Source organism: Numida meleagris, chromosome 19, assembly GCF_002078875.1.
Source record: "Numida meleagris isolate 19003 breed g44 Domestic line chromosome 19, NumMel1.0, whole genome shotgun sequence".
Lineage (NCBI taxonomy): Eukaryota > Metazoa > Chordata > Aves > Galliformes > Numididae > Numida > Numida meleagris.
Window position 1 is genome coordinate 6,748,376 of NC_034427.1, and position 26,228 is coordinate 6,774,603.

The following is a 26,228-nucleotide window of genomic DNA, read 5'->3' on the forward strand; positions in this document are numbered from 1 at the left end:
CTGTGGTACTGTAATTGTTTAAGACTGACAGTTTTTAGTTCTTGATATTTTTACTACAAACGTACTGAACAAAACACAACAGAGGTAGATATCCAGTTAGGAATACCTCCATTAATTCCTTTTGTACAGCGGAAGATCAGTCTATGAAAAGCAAAATTCTAACCAAGCATCTAATTGATGAGGCACTGGAGTGTGTACGTGTGAGGAGATTCAACTGCAAAAGATAGAAATGTGCTACTTGAATTCCGTTCAGATGGGAATTACCGATCTTGTATGCTTTAAGCTTTCGTTATCTTTTCAGGGGTAGTTAAATCTAGGAAGTTTTAGGCATGTAGGACCTGTGATCTGAGCATACTGAGGATCAAAGACTGAATCAAAAAAGCTTTGTGTAAATTTTCCTTTAAGTTTTCCATCATCACAAGCTATATCTGACAGTTTTGCAGCTGCTGTCAATGTGGACATCTGACTGATAGCAGTGCATTGCCTCTCCTTGTAATTTTCAGGTTTTAGCGCTCATTTATAAACAATTTGCAAGAGCTGTAATATGGGATGTTAACAAGGAATTCTGTTCACTGCTCCCTACTAATTTCAGATGTGGAAAAAAATTCAATAATAAAATACAAATAAAGAAAATAGAATTTGATAATGTTGTTATGAATGTTTTTTTATTTTTTAAATCAGACTTAATGCACACATTTATGATGTTCTATATGTTCTGAGAGCAGCAACTGATCTTTGCTACTGGAGCAGTGCCAGCATAGGTTGCTCTGGCAACAGGACACATAGGAACAAGATTCCACTCAAGGCAAAATGTTAAGGAGGGAAATTTTACCTCCGATATCTATAGCCAAAGATCTGAGCATACACTGAGCTTTAAGTGTCTAAGTAGCTGCTATTGACTTTAGCTCTCCCTCCTCACAGGAGCAGTCATTTACCTTGATTAGAACAGAATAAAAATTAACCATAAAAGAAATTTATTCTTCCTCCTGTTGAGTTACTTGTCTTCTCAGGTTGGATGCATAGTTAGGGAGCATGACTGCTGGTAGAGTTTTTTCATGGATTAGTGTTCAGGTTTATTTTATATATTTTCACTGCTAAACTGACACAAAAGCTTGGGACAATGCTTATGATATTCAGTGCTAAAATGTAGTTGAGAGAATCAGAATACCTTACAGGTCAATTGAGAATGGGAGTAATGGAAGCAGGATGAAATGTTACAGGACAGTCATTCACTTTGAGATGAATAACAAGAATTTCTGGTGCAACCAAGGGAGCTCATCAGCTTGAAAACAACATAGCTGAACAAAGTCCTGGCTATATTACCTAATCACAGAATGACTATGAACTATCAATACATCTGTGGCTACGAAAAAGGCAATGTTATGTCAGGACACATCAGGAATCAATCCCCGTCAGAATACGACAGTGGAACTTACTATGCATAAGATATTAATTATAGAGAGGAAGTCTGCCAGAATCTGCCTGAGTCCACACTTACTGTATTTTTTATTTCTCACTGAAAAGCCCTACGTTTACTGATATGTGTATTGTCACAGACAAAGATATCTATAAATTAGACTAGAATAAAGCAGCAAAAGTGTTCTCATACACAGACTAATGGAAGAAACTAAAACGGATGCTTGTTAAAATTGCTCAGCATCAAGCTCATTCTCAGGGTTTATATGGTCTGAGAGAGAATCACGGCAGTCCTCTCTTCTGCCACAGCAGCTGTACCCAAGCCTAATGGTTTGTAAATAAAATGAAGAATGCAGGCAGACACGTGGCAAGTCAGAAATTAAAACACTTTCACCTTCTTCCAAAAACAGCAGTGATGACACCAAGGCATGGTTGAGCCTTCAGTTCTTTATTTCTATCTCTGTATCAGAGCCCACATGCACCCCCTGCATACACATTATTCCACACTCCCACTAGGAAATGCATTTTGAGGACAGAGTTTTTAAAGTAGAACTCATCACTGCAGGAAAAATAATACTGGAGTTGATCCAGTCTGGCCAGAAAACACTGTATTGCCACGTTTCTCAGTGACATACTGAAACATAAATATGAAGTGCTGAGTACATGAGCCAAGAAAATTATCACACTTCTGCAAATGAAAATTGTTTCTGAAAATTGCATTTCACAACCCTGGCTTATTTGACTTTGAGTTCTTTCACTTTTTTTAGTTTCCTATTAATAGAGAACAATGATAAAACTAGAGATCGAATTAGAAGTTTGTTCTGTGTAATATGCATACATTTTGTAACATCACAAAGCAATGATAGAGCCCTGATAATTTTTTCTGAATTTTGATTTACACTACTTATTTCTTTGGCTTCAATTTTCTGGGTGATTAACTGAACAAAAAGTAACAATAAGTTGCTGAAAACTTCAGACTTTAAGACACTGACTGGGAAAAAAATACCACAATTAAGCTAATGATGGGAATGCTAAAATGTTTAATGATACAGATTACGGCTTGGATTGTAGGACGATTAGAAGATTTGTCTACATACAGACGGATGTAGTACTTAATGAAAGAACTGCCAGTAGATGGCACTCAGAAATATCTAGCAAGCTTCATTTTTGTCTGATCACTAAAATCTGATATTGCTGCATATAGCCAATACTTTTCTTTACGCATTTCTTAGAATCCATATTACAACTTTGACATTTTAGGCATAGTAGACATACACTAATAGCTATCAAGTACTCAGAGAGCAGACTACTCTGTATCTATCAAGGTATTACAGTTCATATCAGAAAAATGTGGGAATACATATACAAACAAATTATCTATACAGTCCTTTCAAAGTCTTTTTTTTTTAAAAAAAAAAGTCTGTTTTCATTTTGAAAAATCTACTGGTGAAATTCTGACCTTCTAGCCTAAGAAATTAATGTGATTTTCTCACTAAACTTGGATGTCATCTTGCTTAGTGTGTTTGTTAGGGTTATATCAAGTATATAAAAAGAAATTACCAGAGTATTTGGATGTGCTTCATTGGCCTGACATTCCAGAAGAAGGCATTTTTATCCTTTTTATGTGATATTTTTCTTTTTTTTATAAATACCATTGCTTTTTAGCAAAGTGTTAATTTAACAAACATTGACTTCGATCACCAGATTTGCAGCCCATGCTCATTCCTATGTATTGTGTAGCAAGTTTCAAGAATGGAGATGGCTTTATGCTCATGGATGCTATTGCATTGGATGTTGAGCAAGAGATGAAATCCATCCTAGGAAAAACAGACCATGTAGAATACCCCAAAAAATCATACACACAAAAAAATCCTACACTCACAGGATTTAAAGAGAAGCGCTGAAGAAAAGTCAAAACAAAAAGAGTTAATGGTTAGATGATAGAAGAATGTCTATATGTTAAGAAGGATGTAGAGCTTTTGTATTCTTCTAAAGGCTGTTTGGATTACTAGGCGATTTCTCCTAATGACATCTATAACGTTTTACCCGTTAAAAAATGCAGCATGAAATACATTTTGCTTCCTTTCCACATATAGGAGTGGCATACAAAAGCCAAAGGAAAGCCACAATACGCTCTGAATTTTGCTGAAGAGGATCTGGATGTTCAAAAACTGGATTCAACCTTCTGTGCATAATGTGACACTGCTTCCTGGGGCTTAACCTTGTCCCAGAACTGCCAAGGTTACAGCTGGGCTCAAAGCACCGTGTAGATTACTGATGAAGTACACTAGATCTAGCTTTTATCTAGGATAGCAGGACAACAGTTCAAATATTTGAGAAGCAAATAATTATATATATTCAGGGTTTTATTGTGTTCTGTGCTGAAAGAGAGCAATAATGAAAAACACAGACCTTTCTTATTTCCATAGCAAAGCAAGCACCAACTCCATGCAGGGATATACATGGATTACAAATGTAAGGAACGGGCTCTGACTCAGACTGCTGAGCAAAAGCCATTGTCATGAAAACCAGTGACTAAAGCATCCCATCCAGCAAATGATAGTTCCACACCAAATGCAGTCACTTAAACCACACAAAACACAGCTGTGTTTAGAGGTGGAGGCACAGTTTACTTTACAAAATTATTGACTTTACCTGTTAAGCAGGAATGCAAGCTTGGAGGTCTCAGGAATAGATTAAGCTAATATAAAAGTGAAAGCCATGAGACGCCTTCTTTCATGTCAATGATCAATCCACAGAGTAAATTCTTATACCAGGGTGGAAAGGACCCTAGAGGACAGGCTGGCAGAAGTGCAAGATATTCATGGTTACACTAGCTAAGCATTGTGTCAGATTGAGAAGCAGCAGTTGTGGGAATTACAATGGTAATGCAAGATATCTTCCCGAGGGGACAACTCCATCCCACCCAATCTTCTTTGCCTGACTGCTTCCAAAAGAACTCTATTCTGCAATGGGCTGTCCTTAACTAGGTAACATACCTTAGCTCTCAGAACCTGTGCTGCCAGACAAACTACATTGAGAAAAATCTGGCAATAGTATTCCTTTTAGTCTAACCCTTGCATAAAATTCAGTGATTTGATAGAGTTTTGGTCATCCAATATTTGAGTCCTTCAGCTTACAATCAAGTAAATTATGTAACTATGTCCACCTTAATTAAAGATGAGTAAAAGCACTAAAATGACTTCTATTTCACAATTGAGTAAAGCAATTTGTTTGACAGTAATTTGATAATTTAATTATAGAAAATGCACTGCATGCAATTCATATACGGAGGATATAAAAAGGATAACAGAATCATTGCACTCAATAAACAACAAATTTTAATTGTCCAGTTAGTACCGACAGGATTATAAAACAAAAAGTGTAAAGGTTTAATCCAAACATAGTAGCTTCAACATAAAAAAAAATTTCTTTGAAAACTGAGGAATGGTTGTGAAAATGGCCCAATTAGTATTTGTAATTTCACATATGATGTGCAAGAAAAATAACAGCTAGCAATGATGCTAAACCTTTTGGGAAGTGTTTGCATAGAGAGGCTATACTAGGGTGGAAGAATTGAGATACAAAAACATAAAAGAATAAGTGTAAAGGAGTGATGTCTTTACATCTTAGAGATGACAGTTGTTTGTCTTTGTATACAAATATTGGAATAAACATCAGTGAATGTCTTCTGTGCTCTATCCTAGTCATTTTACTCAGAGAAATTGACTGGAAAATCAACTTGTGTAGTAAATTGGGTTAGCAGATAATAACAATGCACATTTTAAATATGTTTCATCATTCAGAACATGACTAGATTACAGCAGCTCTGGTTTCACTATAATTATAAATCTGCATTGTTCCATGTTGCATACTGTACTCTGGCTCCTGCAATGAAAATTGAATTGCCTTGTGAACTCTGTCCAAGGGAGTTAGTGTGCAAGTCTGTTATTTTCTCTCTTTCATCTTAAAGCAAGACAGATCACCACCTATTCCCATTAACAAAACTATACACTAAAAAAACCCATAAAATTAGACACCTATACTGATACCTGCACGTTTAGATCACCAAACAAATTGTCTTTGATGGCCCAGTTTAACCTCAGTGGGAGCTGGGAGAACTCAGCACTTATAAAAACCAAATCAAGTTTCCCATACACAGATTAAGCAAGCTCCTAAATGCTGGTTACAAAGTAGTCCCAATCCATTAGGAACAGAGTTCTACTAGCAGTACCTAAGGGCTAGATAAATACCCAAGTTTTTGCTCTCACATTGCTACTACCATTCAATAGACTGTACCCTTCTGTTGGCATCAACAGAAACTGACACAGTCATTGACATGTGGGCAAACTCAGATCTGCCGAGAACTGCTTCAGCGGGACAAATCAGTAACGTTAGGAACTGCATTGTTTTATTTTGAAAGTAAGATATTAACAACCCTAAACAGCACAAAAGTTCCTTCACATTTTACTCAACTTTGAAAAGTGTCTAGTTTATTTTTTTATTAAAACAAAATTTTATCTCAGGCATATATGTTACTGCCAAGTCAGGGACTAAATTCTAAGAGGCAAGTTTTAAGCTCCTGAAAGCTGGGATTTGTAACAGAAATGCAGACTAATTGCCATGAAAAGAGCCATATAATATAAAAACTATTACTGAAGGACATATTTTTCATGACACTCCCCATATTTCAGCAACTTTTTCTTTCAAGTACCCTTTCTATAGTGAAATAATTTTGTATTCAGCAGTAATCTTCATGAATTCATCTGGTATTCATGTAGATGCCACATATATTTCCACTGATTTTCCACTGCTGTTTAGGATTAGTTAATGGGCACTTAAAATAGAGTGTTACTCCGGTGGGAGTAAAATAACTTCAATCTTGGTGCACATGTTTCCAAGTCGAAGCATAAATGATGACATTATATTGAGTAGAGCTCAGTCAGTTAGCTTTTCTAATTATATGCCAACAGCCTCTTTAAAAAAGTAAGGAGGGGCAAGTAGAAAGATAGCTTTTATCTCAGAGAGAAATACAGTTATGAATAAAAAAGTTGCTTAGCCTAGAAGCCCCCACAATGGGACAGATGCTGCAGTAAATCAGTCTGGCTGCAGTGAGGTCAGTGAGGCTATGTTGATTTATAAGTATTTGTGAGGATATGTTTTGTTCAGTTGCTTTCTGATTGCGGTGGCTAATTCACAAGTATGTATAACAGTAGTATCAAAAACTATCTCACTTGTGATTCCTTGATTACTTATTATAATCTGAATTCAAACATGATGCTGAATTCTTTTCAGACAACCATAAGTAAGGAATATAAATTTATCTCCCAATGTATTTCCTTAATGAATACTGTGTATGACTAATAACTACTAGTTTGCCTAAAGCTTTTTGCTCTTACATTGATTGGTCAGCAGGAAATTTATACAAGAGATTAAATAATTCAAATATTGCTTTTATAAAAAATATTGAGGCTAGTTTCTTAATGCGCTGCAGATGCAGTCTTTAAATAGGTCATCAGAAAAAGAATATTTCACCAGTTTTGATAACTGCCATTTGGGACATCAATGATTGCTGAAATAATCTTTTAGTTTACATTTCACATTCCCTGATGAATAAGCCCAGTATTCATAATATTCAGATGGTATACTGACAGACATCCCAGGCACCAGAGCCCCCTGGGCACAGTTACACCTGCTCTTGCATGCTGTGAGCTCAGTAAAGGCAGGTGTCTTGTTAAACTCAGGCCCGATGAGGCATCACTGTAGCATCACTCCACCCTTATTATTTCCCATTTGTCTGGATTCTGTTTCCCATATTAAGAATCACTGCTGATGTGAATAGGGAGGACAAGGGGAATACAAGCATTTATTAATGCTTTGTGCTGAATTCCGAATGATCCCAAAGAATTCGAATGCCAGATATCCATTAAAATTAATAGGAATTGGCATCCACCAAGTCTCTGTGGTTTTGATGTCTCAGCTTTAACATTCTGTTTGTTTGTTTGTTGGCTTGTTTGAAGTGTGCACAGCCTGAGCTGCATATTGCTGCAAAGATCTAACATTATTTTCACTGAGACATAACTGCTTCTGTATTTGCACTGATCTTTTTTTATCCCCCTGCTCATCTTGGGTCAATTGTACCCCAAGAGTTCAATTCAGACCACAAGACTTTTAAGCTGACACCATTTTTAATCTTAATAGAGCAGCCTAGGGGATGTCATTTTCCCGGCGTTTTGTTACTTTGGATCCTGTCATCAGTTTACAAATTTGATAGACAAAGATATGGAGAATAGTAATATTATTCATATTCACACCCCTGAGACATACAAACAGTAAATTGATACAGGAAACTTTGAAAGATCTCCCAAGAGGCAAAATCACTTCTTTTTGCTGCTGATTATAAAGAAGATTGGCTGACAGATGTTAATATTGGCAGTTACTCTCTGACAAATTTTCTCTAGGTACGGCTAATCAATTTTTGCTGCTTGAAATGAGAAATGGAGCTTGAATATTCAGATGTCTAGACATGTAAATACTTTACATTTATAAATAGATTGAAATGATTAATATCCACAAAAAATAAACATGAAAAATGGATAAACTTGAAGTGTTGGATGAAGATTCACAGACTATTTGGATAATAGATAGCAAAATTTGTATGTACATTAGGAGGGTGAACTCACCTATGCAATTAACCCATACGTATTTGTAGACAACACTGGTATTTCTAAAAAAATGGCTCTTGATTGAAAAACTCTGACTCTAAATTTTAAGGTCCAACATTATTTGAAAGAGACCTGTTCTAGAAAAAGATATTATCAATATAAGAAGAATCCATCAACACTGTAAAAATAGATGCTTTCTCTGTGTAGGAACCTGCAAATACTTAAACTAAAATAATAGGCCCAAATGGGCTGCTCTGAAGGCTAAGGCTTTTTAGAATGATTGATCTCATAAAATTATTTTATTCATAAATATTCCTACTTCATAGTGATTTAGTACAATTCTCTGGAGGAAAAAGATAAAATTTCTTCCCTAGAGATCAGCTGTATCATCACAGTGACCATTCGCTGGTTTGTTATTAACTGCTTTGATCTGCCCATGGGAGAAGTTTATAACGCTATCATGTTATATTCAGCCAAGCTATGCTGATAGTTTTACACACCAAATCACATCAGATTTCTGTAAGTGACTCTGACAATCCCTGGTGGACTGCCACAGAGCAATTGTATTATTTTCAGGTAATGCAGAAGATGCTACCTGCTTTACCAGCACATTGCTCACTTAGCTATGGAAATATGATTAACCGTATTACTTCTGAACCAGTCACTGTGGCAAACTATGAAGCAACATATGGCCTTCTGAGAATGAAAGCAACATGTCTACATGGTGCAAGACATTTCTCTGGATGGATGGATGAATTATGTATTATGATTTATTGTTAAATATCAACCTTAAAGTAAATTATTTCTGCGGAGACTGTTTAGGCTGTTCACATGTTTTATAAAAAGCAATGGATCAAAGAAATCTTTAGTGGCAATGTGTACTTAATGACCCTGTTCCAGGGAGTAAATTATGGTGGGATTGTCAGGGTATTAAACTTAGCAGAGCAGAGCTTAAGCAACACAGAAATTTTCAAAATATAGTTCATTCTTTTACAGTGACACAATAGTAAAATAAAGTAACCTCTGACAATATGATTTATTGGAGAAACTAAACAAAAGATGTTGGAGCTGCAGTGCACCGAAGTTATTTAGCTGTTCTATTACTTTTAATGAATAGCCAAGATCTATGAATATATTCAGGGAGATAAGGCTGAGTGCATTTCTGATAAGGGGAGAAAGGTTAAAAAAAAGAAAAAAGAAAAAAAGAAAAAAGAAGAGTTATATAGTTAAGAGTTACATAGTTAAGAGTTTATATATAACTGGAGGTTTTTATATATATATATATAAATCTAAGGAAACAACAAAATGAAACATCCTCTTTTCTCTCTGGTCCTTTTATCTATTTAGAACCAAGGTCTAGCTGGGAAAATGTGTGTGATAATGTTTAGGAAAAGGTCAGATAAAAATCAGTTCAGGGTTTCATAACTTCACGGGTGTTTGTGATACGTTTCCCTTTTGTCAGAGGGACATGAGGCTCAGACAAATCATGGCCTTTACTTGTAGCAACTGGCTAAGAAAGGTATTTTACAGCATTTTTTTCCTGAACAATGACCTATGGGTTAATCAATAAAGGACTACCATTTTTGTTGGGGCTGAGCCTTCAGAGACAGAAAAAGCCTGAACAAGCACCCTTGCCATCCCCAAACTGTCCTGTTTATAAAAACAACAATGGACCTCATGGTCTTGGATTATTTTGCCAATTAACAGAGCTACACACAGTAGCTTTCCCACAATTAATGAGGGTGAAGTTGTGACCTGCCTCTCATTCTTGGAGATGACATGACCATACAAGTTTCTTTATGCAATCCTACTTGAAACTGTAACATCGATTTCCTTCTGATATATTTTCTCCTCTACCTCCTTCCCAGGGAAATACTTCTTGCAGGTCTTAGGGGCAGTAACAGAAAGGAAACGTTTCTATTACTCTTAATTTCACAGCTGCATTGTATGGTCCATAAGCTCACTCCAAAGTTATTAACAATGACGTTTTTGTGACAGCTGAAAAAATGTTAGAACTCACTCCTAAGTATAAATGTGTATAAGCATAATACACTAACAACTGTTTTAACACTATTACAAGATATTGAATTGATGCATTGATGTCTAAACCAATAAACTATGGCATAGTATTAGTTTGATTACTCAAATGAGAGTCAGCCACAATTTTAGTGGTAATTAATGGCATTTTCCAGATAGGAACCATGCAGTCCCTCTACTACTGTACGTTTATATAATGAAATGACTGTAAAATCTTTTAAAAGTATTAGAACAAAGTAGAATAGTGATGATTTTAGTAAGAGTAACAGGAAGAACAGTATTGTCAAACTCTTTCCAAGGAGCCATAGTAAACAGTAAATGCGAGTTACCAGGAAAAGAGGAGGGTACTGTTGAAAATTCACATGGTTTGACTGGGATCACATTGCAGGCTTTCAAGGAAGCAAATAGTTCAACTAAAAATCTCTTAAGGCTGGTGAGACAGGGGAAGAATAAGACAGCATATAAGAACTGAATTGACTTTATTAATAATCCATTAAGCAGCCCTGTAAATGTATAAAGAACTATGCAAGACCTAGATTAATACATAGAACATCTTCCAAAGAGGAGGCTCTAAAGAGCTTCAATTCTGCTCATAACTGAAGTCAATACCAAAGCTACTATGACTTCTTGCTCAGTCAGAGACATAAAAGCCAAAGTGCAATGTAGTATTTTAGAAAGAGAAAAATCCCTTTTTTAAAACAAAACAAAAAAGGCAAAAAAGAATTTTTGGAAGTCAGAATACTTCAAAGAGTTATCTGTAACAAGAAAAGAGAGCATGAGGTAGACTTTCTGAATCACAGGTCTGCATGAAGGACAGATCTGAAGGATCATCTTAAAAATAGTCCAGGAAGTTACAAAGTTTACAGAATTCAAGCTCTATGGTACCTGCAAAGTTCAATGTTAAAATCTTGGCTAACATTTGTTCTGGAAGACTTTTCTGTTACAACGAGACCTGAGGTGAGATTTTGACCAGCCTGATAATGGGTCTGACTATATTAATACGATCTACTTTTTGCAGTTCTCCCGCTCCTTCAGTCTTCCAGTTCCTATGAAGACACACTGCTTACTAGACTGTATCTGAGACCCCTGTGGCTTTATTTTGCTATTGAACTTCAGTTCTCGCCGGCATTAATAGGAGTTTCTGTTCATCATGGATAGTCTTGTGTACATCTTTAGTGAGTCCTGTGAATTACTGTAAATCTTTTAAGAACTATATTAAAATAACATTAGGTAACTTATTTAACAAGCTATAAAACAAAGAGACAGAAAAATCCAAGTCTTCTATAAGTCATTCATAGTCCTGTGCTTTGAATAACCTGTAACTTCATAATTAATTTTAAGTCTGCCTTGAAAAGTGACATTGTCAAACAGTTCAATTCAGTTAAATGGGAAAGTATTCTGCCTGTTTGGGAAAAAAATCCAGCAAAATAAGGGAGGAAGCAAAAATGTAAAGGCATGCAACAGACAACAACTAGCTGTGATAATGCCCTTGTAACACCTCAGTGTAGGGGCTTATCCATCTCACAAATAGCACACCAGCTAAATGTCTGAAACCTCAATGTCAACTGTCCCACTGCCCTCTGAAACTGTGGTTTAATGGGCAAATTTGATGAATTTCTAAAAGAAAAAGGAGTTTCCTGTCTTGTTATCTTTGCTTTAGAAAAAGGACAACTTGACTCCTGCACTTCTGTGGTTTATTTTGTTTCTTTAAAGAGCTGTATGTTTCAGATGCTGAGTCAGTACCTACTGCACACAAAACATGCATTATTTTGAGATGTTCATTATTAGGCCACTCTCTGTTCAGCAGCTCCTAAGTTCTGCTTTATACTTGATCAAGTGCAAGGCAAGGATAGACATGGCTCTGGGCAGCCTGGTCTAGCGGTTGGCAACCCTGCACTCAGCAGGGGAGTTGAGACTAGATGATCTTTGAGGTCCTTTTCAACCCAGGTCATTCTATGATTCTATGTAAACGCAGTGCAGTTGGCAATGTTATACAATGATAATTTAATAGGAGTAATGTCTCTGCCATCAGATTTGCAAGCAGTGGTAGTATCTTTAGGAGATCTGGGGGTTTCTTTGCAATTATCTGAACGGGTCTATTGCTCCAATGCAATGATTCTTTAACTTTTGGACTGTCCAACATTATTTTGGTTCATATATCTTTGTACAACTGCCTGAACTGTTGCCACCAATTAGCGATAGCTAATAGGTCCTTGACTACTGAGAACACTCGAAGCCAGTCATTACAGCCTGTTCACACTCCTCTGCCATGCAGAGCTGCTGCTGACTCTGCTGACTTATATTTTATGATCTCTTTTAGAGTCTTGGAAAGGTTCTCTCAAGCTCCCTCCCTGTAAACAAAGCTGAACTAAATGAAAAGACTGGACATACCAAGTTGGCCAACACTGGTTTTCCCTACCATCTCCATTCTTTTGAACTTTAAGGAAGCATTGTACAGTAATATCTTCTGAATATTGTCTACTGCTTTCATTCTTGGATGTCCCACATTATTAAGTAGTCTACAGATTCATAAAATATTGCCTGTTTTCCCTGTCTCCAGAATGAGAATATTCTGGTTATTAGGAAAAATGCTACCAGTATACATTTACCTTACACATATACAATAAAGCTAATGAAGGCAGTAGGTGTCTAATTCACAATTATCCAAACAAGTTCTTCCACAGAGTGTTTTACTTCTCAGCAGCAAGACAGAGAGATTAAAAGTCCTGAGGCTTTTGACAGTATTTCATTGCATGCTCTTGTTCCCCTCCATATAATTACATGCTCCAACAGTCACAATCACAATGACTGTGAAGTAGTTTCCTTCAGGGTTATATTGTCCTGCCTCTGGGTTCTAAGGAGGAGAGGCAAAACAGCAGAACTCCAAGCACTTCTCTCTGTTATCCACCCTCACCTTGCTCATAAGCTTGAGTGTACAAAATTACAACTGTTCACAGAGAAAACAAGTTCTTCCTCAACTTATGCATGGTGACTTTCCAAACCCTGGACACAATATTTTCAACCACTAGTTAAACTCAGTGAGCATGCTTTTACTCTTTTTAGGAGAAAGACCACAAAAGTCACTTTCAGTTAGCTAGAAGAATTAACTAGAAGAATTGACTCAAAACTTTCATTATAAAAATGTGATCTGCACTGAGGACATATTTCTTACTGCCTCAGTGCATGCATTTCATCTTCATAACTTACAAATACAGATTTCTGGGTAATTCTAAGTACAGGCTTGGCTACTTCTGCTCTAAACAATTTTGGCAAATTTATTTGATTTGCATAGATATAAACTTCTGAGAGTAGTTCATAGGTGAAAAGCCTTTTTAGGAAGTCAGGATGTTCTTGGAGAGTTTTATAGAAATAGGTCAAAGTTGGAAGTAATTCTCCAGCAAGACAGCATGGAAAGGTACCTGAGGGTGAGCAGGCTGAGTGTACCTCTCCAGCTGTTTGTCAGGAGGGATAAACTTTTTTCCTTAAACCAACCCTATATTTAACAAAGAGACAATTCTATTAAGAAATCAATAGCAAGTTAATTCACTTGGTCATAGCTACTTTGCCCTCACAGTAGCGAAAATCAACTCATCCTGTATTCTGAGTTACACAAGCTGTTTAAAAGCAGTTGTTTACTCTGGAGTTCTGTACATTTCCATGGGATTGTTCCTTGGGACTGAGCACCATTTAGGAAGCAGCTGCACAATTTAGCCTTAGAATCTGACTGAAACAAGAATTTCAACCCTTTTACTTCTGAAATAAACTTCAAATAACTGCTTTAAAAAAAAGAAGTAAATAAGCAAACAATTCTAATTCCATCTAGGGGAGGGCAGGGGTATATACGCACATAAACTGGTTTACTGAGTTCCTTCAGGCACAGCAGGATCTTATTCTCTCCTAAGCGCCTAAACATGTAAGACTGTGAGAAGCCTGCCTGGAGCATCTCCCGAAACTCAGTGTTTCACAGCAGCCATCACAAACCAAGCAGTGACAGTGTTCAGAGACATAGCGCAAACCAGCTGTTGTACATTGTATAAGCGCTTGACTTGCTGTGTTCCCTGAAAGTATCTCTAGACTGAAGGAAAAAAAAAAACACCCTCTAGATTTATTAACATATTCCCATTTCTGAAAACATATCAACATGACACCGCAAAACAAAAAAACAACAATAGTGAAACAAGATACGGCATTCAGAGATTAAGTCTATCTCATGAAAAGCTTTTGATGGATGTGAAAGAACTATTTAAGCTAAAAGGGATAAATCTTCAGAAGCAGTTTGTAGAACTAGAGTGCTGAGAAGGTTTGTCATTAAGGTTCTTCCTTCTTTTTGCTAATTCCCCAAGGATCTGCTCCACCACTGAAAGAGCAAGGGGAAGACATTTTGTTACTAATTTCTTTGTTTAAAAGAAAAGACAGAAGTCATCAAATATTGTGTTTTATTTTTTAAAAGACTAGTAGCAAAATGGAAACATATTTCCAAATCATCATAAGCTCAGCTTTTCTAGGCAAATTTCTATTTTGCATTTGGAGGCTATTTCTAAATCATATCTACCAAAACAGCTTTGTTTATCAACCTTTCATTCCCTCACTCCTTTGAATACTGCTTCTGTTCCTGAATAAATGCAACAGAAACCATCAGCACTTCAAGTGTTAGGATTTTTACCTCACATACCATGTTTATCCATATCCTTGGTTTGCTAACAGACTTTCACACACAGCTTATTCTGAGGAAACGACTTCTTTCCTACTACTATTAATAACTTTCTCATGCTATTTATTCTATATCAGTATTATAAATATGATGTAAAAAATACTCTCTGAACACGTCTATTTGCAGCTTGTCTGTTTTAAACTGTCTCCCTCATTCTGTGAAACTGTGGGTAAATCTGAGTAATTGTGTAAAGCAGTGAAAGGCAGTCACTGCAGAACTGGAATAAAAATCCCTTTCGATTCACAGGACTGATAGCTAAATGTTGTGAGCCCATGGAAGTTGCCTGTGACTTCTGCTCAGTCCTTGCACATAGCTTACATGTGACTGCTGCTTAACACAGGGATCACCTTGCTGCTGCCCTGTGTGCTCACTGCATGCTTTGCTGTCCAGGGTCTGCTAGGAGCTCCTAAGTAGGCTGGACAGTCTAGTGCTCTGTTCTGTTATTTCTAGCAGTGCTTTCTCCAGTGAAGCACTGGTCCCTGCCTGCTACTCAATGCAAAAAAATAGTAATTGCTAACTCTGAATTAGCCAGAAGAAATGGGCACTGCCATATAGGTGAGGTGTGGACAGAGCTGGGAATAAGGCTTCTAACTCCTTCCATGCAGCAAGGAGTTTCTGTACACTGCAACTGAAATCATATTTCAACCTTCAATTTATAAGACCCCAAAAATATAGAATGGTAGTTTACAATACATTTTCTTTGGCTTTCACAAGCCTTTTCATTAGCATTTTGCAATTCATTTCAAGCATGTAACAAGTGTGAAGCAGGGCTACTTTCACAATAATTACCTCACAGAGAAGGTGCCACACAAACGTATTACTTTGTTTTCCTCAGTCTTTTACGAAAGATTTTGAAAAATGTAACAAGTAGGATTTTTCCTAAGAAATTTGTGAAAACAGACACAGGAGATGAATCACAAGCATTTTCCTGGGATATCAAGATGTGTGTATTTTCCTGAAACTCATTTAATAAATCATGTGAAAAACAACAGCTTGACTTGCTGAATGCAAATGAAAGTGGGTCTCAAGTTGTCTCTCATCTAATAGACGTTTATTAGAATGATGCACAAATGAGTAGTTCCCACTATACAAAATTATGGATTGACAGAAAAACTTAATAAAACAACTATATTAAGATGTCTAGGTAGTGTCATTTGTGATAAAACTGTTGGTTTGATTTTCCCCCATGATTCTATGATGACAAAAAGGTAACAGAACTAAAGAGGTATAGAGCTTTGCAATAAGCAGATTCCACAGCTTCCTGGTTGTAATCAAATTCATCCGTTCAGTAGTTCCCAGTCAAAGGCAGTTGGGCAATCAATTCTATCACTATACTTCATAATCCCATTCCAGTTTATCCCTGTATAGAAAGCACATGCCTTAATTTGAGGAGGAGGCACAGAGAGATAGAGCTGTAAAACCTTTATAGTCCTCTTCTAGAAAGAAGAAATCTACTTTAATGGCTGAAGGATGACTTAGTTTGGAGGGCAGATTCTGAGCAGGACCCTAAAACAGTCCAAAGATGGACTCAGCCAGGTCATGTCTGCTGTTCAATCTCTTTGTTTTAGTAGTAAGCAACTTTCTGTTTTCTTACACTGACAACAAATTAGCTTGTCTCAAAAGGTCATTATGTTGTCAAACAGGATCAAAGCTCTACTCATTCACAGAGACCAGGAGCTTGTGCCTTGCAAAGAGCGTGACAGAAACACATGTAGGATATGTAGGGCAAGTCACAATGGGGCTTTTTTCCTTTAGAAAAATGGGTGAGATTGAAGCATTTTATTTTGCTTAAAAACTAAAATGTTAGCACTTCCAATTGGCAAGTCTCATAGGAACAGAAAATCCATTCATGATTTCAAGCATCAAAATATAATCTTGCTTACAATCAAAGCTTCATCAGGGCAGTTGTGGCCAATAGCAGACAAACATACAGTCTTTCAGTCAGGATGTTTGCCAGAGGATTAACCATTACAAGCTGAAGGATGTTTGACAGAGGATCATCAAGAATCTTCCTGAATTTCTACTCAGCTATTTATCCACAGGTTTGATTGTGATCTCTTACTTTGTTTTAGAAAGAAAATCCCTCTCTGAAATATTGCTTGCTGCTGGAGCACATGTCATCTTGTCAATGCATTCATCACCATTATCATATTCTGCTAAAAGACTGGCAAATTTGTTCAGCTGTGTAAGATAGATATTATGTCATTTGACAGATGATTTCAGTATTGAAATAATCTTTTTGGATGTACTGTATACTTTGGCACCTCATTATACAGCACAGGAGTGAATTTTCTCATTGTTATCAGACAAACAAGCCTTGAAAACTGGGAATCATCAGGGAAGAATTATTCTTGAAGCCTGAAAATTGATTTTCTGAAAACCACGGTTTCAGTTCTAATTCCCTTATTATAATATGGCTTTGGTCACTGATTGCTCACATTCCTATTCTGGTTGGCTGGAAATAGTTTTAAGATGGTGTCTTCCCCCCTTCTTTAACTCTCTAGAGAGAATGCTCTTCAGGGAGGATGTCTCCCAGCTCCTGAACTCATTTCCATAATGGGATTATGATGCCTAATGCATCTAATAAGGAGTAATGAAAAACAAACAGTAGAGAAGAAAACTTGCAAGAGATTACAGCTCACAATGAAATCCGTTTCCACTATTCCTACTGTCTAAAACCTGAGAGAGAATCCGAGCTCCTTATTAACTAAAATGATTTTATGATTCAAATCTCTCACAACAGCTACACAGCCTTTGCAGAGCCTCTCACTGTGCAGCTTATAGCTGAATCAGGGGTTAGAGTGACAACTTTCAGACACCAGTACTCAATCTTGGTTCCCTTGCAGATTCCTTATACCTCAGTTACCTCTCCTGCACTGGGTTTAACCTTGCTGTCCTAGCTCACTTGAGATTTGTGACGGTAAACACATTACAAGTGGTGGGCTGGTACTGTGATGAACCTCATGGACAAAAGATGGCATAAAGATTACAAATCATCACAGCGATCCTGTGAGGCAGGCTGACTTGATGGTACCAGAGATATGACAACCACCACATGACTTGTACAGAACCTGGAATATCTGACAGTCAGAAAGGAATTGGGGCATCCAAAACTTCTTCTGGCAGCCTGTTCCAGTGCCTCACCACCCTTCATTCGTTTCTGCTGCCTTTTTCTGGGTTTCTATGTTGGCATTTTTTAACACAGGCCCCAGCCTAGCAGGCTGATCTGTACTGATGAGCTGCTGCACATTTCCTGAACTTGAGGAATTATTCATCAAGAAAAATGCTATACCGAAAATAATCTCTCCTGTTTACAGATTAATTAAAATATTTTTGCACGGGTAGGCTGCAAGTTAGCCAGGCCTGCGTGGCCGTCATGTTTTCACAGGAAAGAATTTCCTAGGTGCAAAAAAAGCTAAGTATCAAATACTTACCTGCAAGGACTGAATTGTGTTTGAAGTACTATCCAGGATGCTGTTTCTCATGATTAGAAGTGATTTCAAAACAATTATTTAACATAATTTGTAGAGATCTGTGATAAAATTGTACCTGATTATGATAATACCTAAGTATATGTTATCAAGTATCATGAATCATGATTAAGACATTTAACAGAAAATTGAATACACAGAACAGACTTCATCTGTGGTACACCTGTTTATCAAGTCAATTTTACATTTTTAAAAGGCACCGTATATTATATACTGAGATTGTAAACAGAAGGTGGAGATGGAATGAAAAGGCTGTATTTTGAGCACAAATTAAGTATGCATGGAATTTTACCAGTCTTTCATTCCTCTAATTTTAGCTAATAGACTCGGAAGGCTTCTGCCAAAGTTCTTCTACTAACTGGAAGCAGTTACCTAAACGTGTTCAGTGACACACTGGGTGGGGAGAGGTACGCTTGTCTTTATGCTTGTAGCTTTCAGCATACTGTGAAAAAAGTAGCTCCAAATGGTTGATTACTGACTGTACAATATACACAGGTAGAACTCAATTGAAGCGCCATCAAAATCCACGGCACCACTCTATTAATTTCAGTGCATTCAAGATCAGACTAGTATTCTGCATTTTAAAAAACCGTGGAAAACTTGTGGCCACAACTAAGATTTTACATTTCTTTTCTTAAAAAAAAAAAATAATTGACATGCTTCCCATGATTTTATCTTAATGGCTGCTTATAGCTATGTGCTAGTAATTACGGTTTCTCTTTCTTGCAGATAATGAGTTCTTTTTATTACCTAGATCAAAATAAGAAATTATTCTGTGTGCTTCACCTTAACTATCCATGCTTCAGTTCTTTTGGATGTCATGAAAACAACACAATTAACAAATCCGATACCCCAGAAGTATAGAACAACAAAACTATACTTATCTTTAATTTACAATGTTGTATGCTGATTACTTGTTCCTCAAGCAGTAAAGTAGTTACTTGCAAAATTCACAAAGCTTAATTCATGCACCCGCAGATTAAAGAGTATGGCCATGGAAAATGTAGGAAAATGAGGTATTGTGTCTTTATCACACTAGTACTTGGTTTATGTGAGCTTTCTAACCTGGTATTAGCTAAGACACAGAACATGAGACAAAAGTTGGGGACCCTAAAGTACTGAGATGGCAGAAACACAAAAATAAAAGCAACCCAAGCTCATTAGACAAACAAAAATGTACATCCTTAATTAGAAAAAGCACAGCAAACAACAGCATCAGAGCTATGGGGAAGGCTGCCACAAAGGTGAAAATGGCCAAGATATTGAACGGATGCTGGATACTGGGAATCTGCAAAGTAACCTCTTGCAAACAACTGCATTAGAATTACAAATTTCTCAGCAAATCCCTCTTGCCACCCTAACAGCAAGATGCACTCCAGAGTGCAACAGTGTATGTCACAAGAAAATGAAGTTCACAATCATGCTGATGTATTCCGTTTGTGACTTGCAGTGACAAGGGGCACTGCATCAGTTACTGTCCTGTTAATAGTCTTTTCTGTCTATGATGAACTATTATAATATCTCTTAGATAAACCTACTCTTATCAAATCAGCCCGTATGTGTTGGCTTGCAGTACATTACTGTCCATTTGATAGCTTTTTGTATAGTTCTGTTCTTCATAAACTAATCCCCAGTATGATAATCTTACAGGAGTAATGTCTACTCAGAGAATCTTGAAGCCAGCTTGTACTTTCCTCATGAGCCCTACTTGAAACATTTGTAGGACTTCACAACACATGTACTGCTGTAAAGTAGGAAAAAATACCCTATTTTTACCAATGATATTACTTGAAAAGAGAACAGTTTTCCAAGGAAGACAGGTGAAGAGAATGGATGAATGATGTAAGAAATATTTGCCACATTGTCTGGAAACAATCGCTATCACAAAACCAGCTTTGGGACACGTAGCCATAGTTAAAATCTGTTTATGTACCTAACAGACCTCAGAGCTATTTGCAAGAGACAGCAACCTATTTCAGTATTCAGAAATTGGAAGAGCAGCAAAATTCAGCAATAAAGATATCTCTTTTGCCTTCTTGTTTCAAACCTCACACATTCACAGTCTTAGGCTAACTCTAAAGAAAGAGCTATTCATGCATTAAGTCTTAGCATTATTATACAGGCATAAGTCACAGTTTAGAAGGACAAAGAAGTAAAGCATCAGCAACTTAAGCTATGGAAGCAAGGCATTTTAAGTATTAGCAAAAAATATCCTCATATCTGTCTGCTCAAAGTCAAAACATGTTTTGTAAATTGGCATTTTGTGATGGAAACGAACACCTACTCATTACACATACCTAGACACTTCTGCTTTGTGACACAATCACCAAAACACCAGTAGTCACTGTGTCACTGTTTTTTCCTACTTTCCAACTCTTCCATGCATGCTATCACAGACCTTATCTCTTCACAAGAAAATTCTGCAAAATTCCTGTCACTGCTTTTAGACTGCTCTATGTACGACGCTACTATAATTACTGCTACACGGTACAAACCTTGAAGGGTCAGAGTCTGCTGCTAACAATGGAATTCTTATATTGAATTTGATGGGTTAGGCCCTCACAGAGAAAAAACAAAGGATTCATTGATCACTCAGATTAGAAGACTATAATCCTCTATTACCACAGGAGAAGCAGAGATACATGCAAAGCATCAGTCAGATCTCCAAAAAAAATCAGTACCTTCAGTTGCAATGGAGCAATAACAACCTAGAATTATGTTAACTTTCAAACATTACGTTAGAAACCAAATGAAGTCTGGCTAATTTTTAAAGATTAAAATTAAACTAGGCTAGATTGATTTAAGAACATGATGACTTTTCTGAAACATCATTTTCTTGAAAGTTGTTTGAGAATAAGAATAAAACACATTCTGTAGCTATTCTAGCTGTTGTAAGCATGTCCTGAAGTATAGTTTTGTTAAAAAAAAATCTGTTTTAATATTTATAGAGATGTGTATTCAGCACTGTAATCCCTTCCCTAGACCATCAGCAAATTATTCATACTTAAAAGCCCTGCAGCTTTTTCATGGCTTATTTTCATTTTTTTTCCCCTATGACAGAAGGAATTAATCATAACTCTAATGGTTCTTTGGCAAGTGCTATTTAAAAACAACAAATGCATTGGCAAAAAAATAGATTTGCCTGCACAGTACAGAGTTAAGGAAAAAAAAAAGTAAAAAAGCCCGTGTTCCATAAAGACTTTGGGAACTAAAGAAGATAAACATGACAAAAGACAGAAAAGAACATTAATAAAAAACTGACCATTATGAAAGATAACCAGCAACTCCTGCAAATTCTGAAGAAGTATTTTGTATTACTACAGTGACAATAAAGTTGACTACTTGGGTAACAGACGGGATTTGAGATCTCAGAACAGTGTTGCAATCATTTCTAAACATTTTTAAACATATTTATTTTCTAGTGCTTTAGTTTTGCAATCAGTAAAATGGGACTGAAGGTATTTTCCAGAAAAAAAAAGAAAAAAGGAGATTTTTTTTATTTCAAGAAAGTTTTCTCTTATTTCATTGTATGCACACACAAAAAAATAGTGCTTATGTTTATCTGTTCCAACTTGATATTCTAGCAAAATTATAGTATTTCTTTAACTAAACTCATTCCATATTCACCAGCATAAATACTAGTAAGAATTTTCTTCTGCTAAAGCTCCTATTCTTTAAGCCTGTTTTTGATGCTCCTATATAATTCTACTCAAGTAAGAGCAGCATTAACTACCAGACTGCATTTGATTAATAGCAGTGCTAGAAATCTTTACACTAAAATACCACATGAGGGAAGTGTAGATACTCTAGACTTCTCCCTCAGAAAATAGGCACCCAATGGATTTATTTTTTTTTAATCTAGTTAATGGATTATGAATGACATGTAATTATTTTCCCTCTGAAAATCATGTTAATTTTCAAGGAAAAAAAGGTACAGAAATAGAATTAGCTATTGAAATGTGATAATGTATCACTGTTTATTGGTAAAACAGAACAAAATTTCCTAATCCTCTGTAAATCACTTCCATCAATCCAATCACAGATGACACTGCTATATTAGTGAGAATGTGTTTTGTCCTCCAGGCAAAACGCACATGGAAGATCATTTTTTTTTTAGCAATCTGAATCTAACATATTTACAAACGTAGGTTTGTTGTTGAGGACTTTAACCTGAGATGGACTTAAGAGTTCTTAAGAACAGCCATCAACCACTACAGCTTGGCTTTATCTCTCTTATGGTCTCGGCCCATTGCTAAAATATTCTGACAGACTTTCTATTAGATATCCGAGTTAAACAGACCAGTGAGGTGGAAATGCTCACCATTATGATACAATATTGGTAAAGAACTCAGATCACTGAAAACATACCTGTAACAAATCAAATCCTTGAGTCCCCATAACCCAAATGCTAATTACCCTGGTATGACAGAGGGTGGATGATTGTAATGTATTAAATGTCTCAGCGTTAGGTTTCTGTCAAAACTTTCTTCTGGAAGTACTCAGAATTAGAATTAGTAATTATTTACTAAGCATATACAGACCTCAGTATACCAAACTGTCATATGTTCATCAGTGCCCATTTTCAAAATGCTGAGTGCTACAAATTTTCTCATAACCCTTAAAATGAAGAACCGAATTTAAACACAATCCAGTCCATTTTTATCATGTTCTTGTAATTACCTTCTAATATAAGGATATTTCGTTTTTAAACTTAAACTGTGGAGCAGGAACAAAATCAGATGTTGTCATGCTGCATTTCATTGAAATAGTGAGTAGTTTAGATCGTTCTACTGAAAAAGGTCAATTACTTCGTAGGTAACTGCTTAACGATAACAGTACAGGTAATCAATTGGACACGACAACAATCCAGTTCCCAGTCAAGTCCTGTGGCAAACAATGACTGGGAATACATCAGCTACCATGGTATGATGCAAATTTTCCTATTACATTATTTGTCTACTTAAGAAGAAAAAGGAAACAATAAAACCAATGATGAACTCTATATTTATTTCTATCCAACCTTATAATTTGATCTTGGCCCTTCAGTATGGTTGTTTTGTTGGAAATTTTTACTTTTGTTTTAAAACTCACATTTGTGGATTCACTTTTTTTTTTGTCCAAGAAAGAGTAGGACTCTTTATTACCAAAGATTTATGGAAGAGAAAAAATGGAATGTGAGGAAGTTAACAAAAATGCCCTTCACTTCACCAATTACCAGGCTTCTTGGAGAATGCAGTTCTGCATAGTTGCCTCAGCTGTAGCACTGGTTCCCTTTGACAACAACTTCATTTTCTTTAGGTTTCTTCTCTGTCAACTTTTTTCTTTTGTTTTCCTTTTTCACGTTCAATTATTCTCACATTTCTTTTTTTAACAGTCTCATTTTCATTCCTGAGCTACAATTCAGTTTCTCTTTTTTTTTGTAGCTCCAGAAGAAATCTAACTAATACATCAACCACTTGAAGTCATATTGCAACTGGCATTATAGTGCAATTAAGTTTCAGTTCTTAAAGAGACACATGCCAAATTCTAGCCCTTATTCTAGAAAGGTAACATGGAAAAATACAGTAAAAGGGATGGAAGACAGAGAAGTGCAGTAGGTGGAACTGGGGACAGGAACATAAAATCAGTGCAGCGATAGTACGGAGATTACTTATTTATCCTACTCAGTACCACTTTCTAGTCACTTGCCAACACAGATTTCTTCTGTATGATGTTCAAAATATATTGGTTTAAGTATTAGCATATGCAGGCTTGCTCATTACCTGCTGCTGCACCATGCATCTATACTTGCATCCAATTTTATATTTAAGGACATGGTTTTTGTATGTAGGTCTATGAAAGCCTCAAAGCAATACTTAAATACACTTCCTCTCTTCTAAGCCACCCATCCCACCAGCTGATCCTACAGGTAATCACAGCCTTTCATCTTTTGTCTTCCTTCTTGCAACACAGTAAATGCACCCACAACAGGTAGTAATAATAATAAGCTGTATAGAAACCACAGTATATTTCTCCAGGTTTTTCAGATTTCTTGTTGTATACTGGCACAATGAACTGTCCCGCCTGTCACCAGAAGTTTATAACAGAAAGGTTTTAGTGTTTTATCTTCAGTTACCCTTGTTCATTGCCATCGTGATGTTATGGAAATCTCCACTGATCTTCCTTTAACGTATTGGATAATGCACTGAAGATAAATTCTGAAAACATTCCTTACAAATGACTACACACATTAGCATTTCACAATAGCACAAATAGTTAGAAAATTAATTTCCTGTGAAGTATAGTATGTTTTCTTATTAATAATAGCACTCCAAGTTGTATATATTACAATTCTTTAAGTCATAATTCAGAATATTGTTCTGTTTCTTTATTTTAGATTTCAATAAACTTGACATTATTGAAGTGCATTCATAAATTTTGATGAATTCAATTACTGTAACAATTGGTTCTTGCACAGTGTCCTGACTGAGCCACTGCTGTAAGTATGAGGATTATATATTCTCACCTCATTTCACAAGCAATAATGAAAGAGGATGAGATTAAATCCCTTCTATCTAGGTCTTTATTTAAAGAAATAACTAGGGATTGCTAAGATTTTTCTTTCCACTCACGGTTGTTTCTCTGCTTTCAGAACAATGAAAACAATTAAAAGTATTGAAAGCCTAATTAAGAAAAAAAGCTGAAAGCCAATTTCTTCCTATACGAACTTCAGTTTTGCTTTTTAAAAAAATGCATTAGTTGAAGTTAGAAAGATGGTTTGACACCCAATCATCTACCTTGGTAAAGTAGGAAACATCTAAAAAATATATATTAAGAAAAAGTTACTTTATGCCAAAACCTTAAAGTTAGCATTTGTCAGCTCCTCTCCATTCATTGTTGCTATCTAGTCCAATCTGCAAGTGCAAGGAAAGTGCAAGGAAAGGTGAGCATCAGCACTGAGCAAAGGGATTTGCATCCCTATTCCTTTGAAAAGCAGCAGTTTACGCCCCTGGCTAGCACACTGTGAGGCTGCTCTGAGGCTGGGGGCAACTTCAATAGCTCCTTTGTGCTCCCAGAGCTTATCTGGCTCACCTGAGAATATAGACTAACATTTTCCTGGGTTTGGGGATATTTTTGCCTACTTGGTTATCTATGATAGAAACTAGTTTAATTTTTTTTTTTTTTAGTTAATTCTTTAGTAGGCAAAATAAAAATTCTTATTGTTGTGTTTTAGAAGAACTTGTAGAAAATGCATTTGATGTACTGCTTTCTTCAAATACCTTGCAGGTTATAGTACCAGCTGAAGATCAGCATTGTAGAATCATACTCACTTTTCTATTAAATAACATGTTGTCTGAAGATCTAGTAAAAATTCATTTAGGAACTGGGCAACCTTAAATAAACAGATGTGTGCTAAGTTATGGTGAACTTTGAATCTTGAAGGTGATAATTGCAGTGACCCATGCAACATCAAATCTTTAAGCCATAAGAGGACTGGAGTTAGATGTTCTAGGAGAACAGTGCACTGTCTTGTAAACTACTTAAAGTTGTGAATACTTTTAATCTTGTTAACTTTTCCCTTCTTTTATTTTAGTTAAAAGCTGATGCTTATAATCACAGTAGTTCATTTTAGAAGCATTATCCCAAAGAAAATTGTTACTCAGTATACAGAACAATATGACTTAAGTTCTTTAGGAACAAGGTAACAAACTAAAAATAAAATAAAATTATGTTACACATTCAGCACTAAAGTACAGGAAATTTAGGTCATTCCAAGGTAACCCTACAAAGAACACCAGATAAATCTGCTGAGTACTATGACCCATTTTAGCAAGGAAGAGCAGCAGTCTTAGCTTTTGATCAGAAATAACTGTGGACACTGGAGAAAATCATAAAACAAAGCCTTTCGGGAAATATACTGGACTAAAG

General features: G+C 36.2%; 1 long non-coding RNA gene across 1 annotated transcript in view; it reads right to left on the bottom strand.

Annotated features, from left to right (window-relative positions):
* Positions 14,224 to 26,228, bottom strand: part of LOC110408346 — a 46,364-nt gene continuing 34,359 nt past the window's right edge. The window contains exon 3 of the long non-coding RNA XR_002444293.1: positions 14,224 to 14,475. This is a non-coding gene — a long non-coding RNA (uncharacterized LOC110408346). The remainder of the gene's footprint in view (positions 14,476 to 26,228) is intronic.